Source organism: Eulemur rufifrons, chromosome 17 (assembly GCF_041146395.1).
Source record: "Eulemur rufifrons isolate Redbay chromosome 17, OSU_ERuf_1, whole genome shotgun sequence".
Taxonomy (NCBI): Eukaryota; Metazoa; Chordata; class Mammalia; order Primates; family Lemuridae; genus Eulemur; species Eulemur rufifrons.
Genome location: NC_090999.1, coordinates 85,930,979 through 85,937,747, shown reverse-complemented (window position 1 = coordinate 85,937,747; position 6,769 = coordinate 85,930,979).

The following is a 6,769-nucleotide window of genomic DNA, read 5'->3' as shown; positions in this document are numbered from 1 at the left end:
AATTAACTGAAAGCGGAAAAGTTAAAATTGGTTTCCAGGACCAAACTGAGAAACCAGTGGTATCTAACAGTATCTTCTAGTCATTTAAGATTGCTTAAAGCAAATCTCCATAAAATATTTCTTAAAAAGAAAATTTTACAGAGTTAGAAATATAGAGGAGAATGGGGAAGAATCAAAAGAACACATGAATACAAATAAAATCTATTTACTCCCTATTTTTGTATTACCATTATGGAAAAATCTTTCATTCCTTTGGCTTATCCTAAACTGTCAGAGATCAGTATACATGATGATTTGGACCAAAACAACTGCACAACAAAGGTGACAATAATGAAATTTTTGATGATGCTTTGCATAAATTAGCTTATGATCTAATGCTAGTTGCAAACAGTTACACACCCAAAATACATTATTTATAAACTGAGGATAACAGTTTTCTAAATAGAGAAGGGTCTTACTCATTTATGGATGTGAATATACAACCAATGTGTTATTTTTTCTGTCTCTTTATTCTTCATTTTCTGAATTTTGTAGCAGGAAGAATTAGTTAATTATGGGAGATCATCTAGTGGTTGCTTCTTCAGTTATAAACCCTTGTCAGTAGTCTTAAGTGAGTGTGTGTGTTTAATCATTGCATTTGATACCTAATAATTAACCTACAGAAAGAAATCCTATGATAATGACTAGCACAAGAACATTCCCAAACTATTTTGTCCCATTTTGTTGGCAGTGACTATTATTGACACACTACCATAATATCTCTCATTGATTCTCAAAGACTGATATGCATAATATAAAGTTACTCTTAATAAAGACTTTCATTTTTTTTCCTTGCATGAACTTATTTTTGTTTATAAGATCCAATGAAGTCCTTGGATATATTTCAAAACGTGAAGAATAAAAAAAAAAAAAAAAAAGAAAAAGTTTTGTTCTGACCGAAATAGTTTGCACTGGGAGATAGGAGACAGTTTAACAAGTTTCTAGGCTGTTGGTAAGAGATCACACTTTGAAAACCACTGGTTTGTGAGATTAAAAAGAATACTTTAGGTTTATTTTTAGCTAGAATAAGCCCAAAAGATCATACAGTTAAATTTCACTATGTTATTAACGAGAAAACCTAGGCCTTGGGAGGCTAAATGGTACATCCAATGTTTGACGTCTAGGGAGCAGCGAATTGAGAGCGAGAACTTCTTGTTCACTCATATATTTTGTTAGGCTGTCTCCATTTGACCGGAGAATGTCTTCTTGCAGTGTATCAACTGCTTTTGGCATGATAGCTATGGACTGTTGTTACACACTGGTAAAAGAAAAAAAAAAAGCAAATGTGGTCTGAAAGTTTAAATACAAATACTCATTATAGTATCCTGAGTAATTAGAACTGTGTCTATTGCAAACAGGCTGCTCAATAAATGCTTAACACAATGAATGAATAGATAAAGTGTTGTCTCTGTGTGTTTTGAAATTAATCCTATTCAATAAATAGCTTTAAAATGATTACTCTGGCAAGAATCTATGCTCTGGAGTGGATGTGCCACTAGGTTTAACAAGACATAATCCCAGGAGGAATAATCAGATAATTCTACACATGATTCTAATATAAAGTAGGATTTCCTCAGAGTATTTCTTCCTGCCTTCTTTCCTAACTGCAATCAGTTCATTTTAGTATACTTGATCTCTGCCATGGTCTGAATATCCGCTCCCCCAAAATGCACTTTAAATCCTAACTCCCAAGGTAATGGTATTAGGAAGCGGGGCTCTTTGGGAATTAAGTCCTGAGGGCAGATCCCCTATGGATGGGATTTGCTTTCTTATGATAAAGCCCCAGATAGCTCCCTCCCCACTTCGATTGTGTAAGGACAGACACCATATGAATTAGCAGTGGTCTGTCTTGGGTCAGTCACTGGTGGTGAGGAAGTATAATGATTAGCCCAGCTTGGATCAAGTTGCCTACTCTGTGGTCTATTTCTTTCCCAAAAGAAGAAATAACACTTCTGGGAAAATAAAACAATATATATCCACCATATAGCCCTTAGATTGGAGTATATACCTTTCTTGTATCTTACTCTTACAGATTGACATTTTTGAGTTGTTTTTGCTTCCTCAAGCTAGCTTTTCTCAAGTTTTAAATTTGGCATTTAGTTTACCCAAGTCAAGAGCCATCTACTCCTTCATTCATTCCAATCTCAGGGTCAGGTACCAGCTATAAAGACTTTAAGCACCACAGTGCTCTGCTGAACTGGCCCACTACATGTGTAAGCAGTGCTCAAAACAATTATTCCATTTCACTCAAGTTTTCAGGAAGTACTGTTCATCCTGAAACCCTGGGGACAGTGCCTAACAAGATAATCCTAAATTCATTGCACCTCTCAGCTTCAAACTGTTGGAACAGGTTGAGACAGCCTACCTAGGACTTTCAGTATTCCAGGACACTCACATCTGTGGCTGAGGAAGTGTTCCTTAAATTTGAACCAATTTGCCACTCTGTACTGCTTAACAGAACCTTTTCCTAGAAGGGAAGTCAGCTACAACCAAGGACACCTTGATCATTTTGTAGAACTCAATACACCCTGCATGCACCAAGATAATCGAAAGTCCTATTTAATCATTCATATCCCCAGATAATTTTTATTAGTTACTTGGAAATTCTTGTCCTATTAAGTTTCAAGTTCTTCTCCCAACCCAAGGAAACGAGTAGAGGGGAAAAGGATAAAGTCAGAGAGGACAAAGACATTGTCAGAAGCTATACTCCTCCTTCTGCATAAGGAACACCCTGGCCTTCAGACATAAAGTCATGTCCTGCCAGGTGTTAGGTGGCCACCAATATTTCTACTGTTTATAGCCAGATAGAATATGCAATTTTAGTTCCTCATCTAGGAACTGGGATAGAATGACTGACCCAACTCTGGATTCTAGCAAGTACTCAATGACATTCTGAGTAATGCAGAAGTGTAAGGCCTAAGACATCCTATCAATCTGAACTAGTGGATCTTGATAAAATAATTTGGGTCAATAATGCTGCCATTAAGGTCATTAAATATGAAATGTCCAATTTCCTTAAGTACTAAATTGATATCTCTGACATTTTATTTTGACACTTTATTTTTGTGAAAATACACCTCATGCTTTCAAATGCACAGTTTGGCTTGTGATTATCTCTCAAAGTTTTTTTTTTTTTTTTTTTTTAGAGCAATTTTTGTGAAACCATGGATAAGCCACAAATTTGTGTTATTTTCAAATATGAGTTCTGTCATGGAACAAATGCAGCAGAAACAGCTTGAAATATCAACAAAGTGTTTGGGAAGGACGTGGTTGTTGAATGCACAGTACGTCAATGGTTTGAGAAGTTCCATTCTGGTGATTTTAACCTTGAAAATGAGCCATGTGGGTGACCTGAGACCAAGGTGGATAATGATCAGCTAAAAGCTGTAGTGGAAGCAAATCCATCTCAACCTACCCATGAATTAGCAGCAAAGTTTACTATTCCAACAATATTGGATCATTTGAAACAAATGGGCAAGGTAAAGAAGCTGGATAGACGGGTACCCATGAATTAAACCAGCTTCGGAAGAGAAATCATCTTGAAGCTTGCCTTCTTTTCTGTCACAACATAAAGTCGAACCATTTCTACACCGTATTGTTAGGTGTGATAAAAAAAAATGGATTCTTTTAGACAATCGGAAGTGTTTGGCACAAGGTTGGATAAAAATGAAGGGCTGAAACACAGCTTAAAACTGAATATTCATCAAAAAAAGCTAATGGTGTTTGTTTAGTGGTCCAGCGCTGGTATTATCCACTACAGCTTCATGAAACCTGGTGAATCCGTTACAGTGGATGTCTACTGCAACCAATTGGATGAAATGATGAAGATGCTTATGATTAAGCAGCTGAGATTGGTCAACAGAGACAGGCCAATCCTCTTGCAAGACACAGCTTGGCCACATGTTACACAAACAATGTTGCTCAAACTGGAGAGGCTGAACTTGAAACTCTCTGTCATCCACCATATTCACCAGACCTTGCACCCACTGACTACTGCTTTTTCCAGGCTTTGGACCACTTCTTGCAAGGAAAAATATTCATTTCTCAACAAGCTGTATAAAACGCCTTCTACAATTTCATGGCCACTCACTCTCTAGGCTTCTTTGCTGCTGGCATAAACCAGCTACCGTTAAGATGGCAAAACTGGGTCAATACTTTAGGGGCATACTTTGATTAACTGTACTGCTTCTTTTTTATGATATAATAAACTAAACTTTTGATTCAAAATTGGACATTTCATATTTAATGACCTAAACTAACCTATTTAATTGGCTTGGTACTTCTACTTTTTACCCCTGTCAGTCACCAAAAGTTCATGAGCTATGGCCTATGCCTCAGCCTTGCCTTGAAAGATATAAAAGGATATTGTTATGAATTGAATATTTGAGTCCTGTACCCCAGTCATTTATTTAAGTCCTAACCCCCAATGTAATGGTATTTGGAGATGGGGCCTTTGGGAGGTGATAAGAGTTAGGTGAGGTCATGAGGGTGGAGGTCTTACGATAGGATTAGTGACCTTATAAGAAGAGGAAGATCTTTTATTTTTATCAGCCATGAAGCAGCAGACTATATGGAAACTCGGGGATGTGAATTTGAACATCGTTGGTTTGAGACTAATATTCCGCCACTTGCTATGTGATCTTAAACACTGAAACTCCACTAGCATTTGCTTCTTAATCTGCAAATGTGGATACAATACAGTTTTGCTAAAGGGGCTTGAGAATCAAAAGAGATAATCATAGGGGAATATTTTATAGTCTGTGAATTAGTGAACAAATGTGAGTAACTGCTATTCTTTTTTGTGTTTGTTTTGATTGATGTTCTCTGTGTATCAAGAAGCCTGCTACCTGCACTGTTTCAGGATGTGAGTGCTTTCCAGAATTGCTTGATTAAGCAAATCCCTCTATAACAGCATTTTTCAAAGTATGTTCTAACAATTTCAATTGTCAAACAAATTGGGAAACTCTACATACCCCTCTTTACATAATGATGAGGTTAAATGTCAGTATATTAATATTAAAGTCCAAAAAATCTTATCTGTTTAAGATTCCAAATGTATTTTCTTTGACCATGGAATCCCCTTCTTTGTTTGTCCTTCCTTCCCCTCCCCTCCCCTACCCTCCCCTTCCCTCCCCTCCCCTCCCCTCCCCTTCCTTCCTTCCTTCCTTCCTTCTTTTCTTCTTTTAACCTCGCCCTTTAGGCAACCATTTAAAAAATTTTCATGGAACACATTTTGACAAACACTATTCTAGAAGTTTCTAGTGATTGCTCATAGTTTGTTTTCCTAGAGATTGATTCTCTAAGCCCGGATTGTCCTGCATAGGAGAGTTTTATCAGGAATTGTGTCTGTGTGTTTCAGTAGTATTTTTACATCCGTGCCTATCTTTGTATAAGAAATTTTATTCTGCTATTACATTCATGCTGTATTTGTATAGAACTTTACTATTTTCTTGGCATTTTCCAATGTCATATTATCCCCTCCCTTGATTCTCAGGATCATTCAGTAAACTAGAGCAGGGAAATGCTGTTATCCTCAATTTTCAGGTAAGGCTTCCAAAGCTAAAATACTTAGTTGGCATCATGGGACAGTTCCAAGAACAGAGCACAGGTGTCCTCATTCTTACTCATTAAGCTTCCTCCTACAGTGCATAGCTTCTTACACTCTTCTCCTTTCACGCTCTGCATCTCCAATCTCTTTGCTGTCCCTGAGTGCCAAAACATAGTGTATTTTGTGCTTCCGGTCAGAAACATGAAGGGTAGAATTTTTGTGCTTATTTTTAGCTACCTGATAAATGAACTCCTATCTTTATTTGCTACAGAGTATTTAGAAATAGGAAAAGGAGAGGTTGATATTTGGTTTGAATTACTAGAGAAAAAGTCTCCCATTCTCAACTTCAGACTGAGAATTGGTCAGGAAATTTTGAAGACTGTGGTTATTTCAGATTTGTAAAGCACAGGACTGAATCCTCAAAGGTTTGAGTTAATAATCTTGTAGTAGAAAAGCATGTACTATGAAAATGAATATTTCCCTGTCATAGCAATATTTTATAAAAGGAAAACCAGTTGTTCAAGTGATGCCTACTTGGAGCCATAAAGGAACTGAGAATACATTAATGCAACCAGGAAAACAAAAGGGAAAGCTTCTCACTGTGTACTTCCCACCATGCATTTGACATATTGGCAGTACAGTACATTCTTGACATTTCTGAGCTGTTCTGTGGAGCAACACATGAATAGAAAGGGTGACTTAGACTACACTGGCACATCACCATGCTGCAGCACATGGTAAGAGTCAGTCAGCTTCTCTTTGATAGGCTGAATGCCAAGTAATACATAGCCACGTGAATTGATGCTTAGAATGCTGCAAAAAACATACTGTGCACTGAATTCTGCAATAATGGGACCATTACATTCAATTTCCTCCTGACCCAGGATTTTTTTTTTTTTTGATCTAGTAGTTGCATCATAAAAATCACTGACTTATATGCAATGTTGATTCTAATAGGATATGTACTATTTCTTATTTATTTACCTAACAACATATATGTTTCTAAGTTTAAAAATCATTGTAACATAGTTTCACTAAATGCAGTGATAAATTGCATATTACAAAATTAAATTTCTATTTTCATTTTTATTTTGACATATTACATACATTAAACATTTACAATCAATTTTATAAGGATAACTCTAATAAAGTTATGAGTGTAATACAGGGCTCCCTTATCAC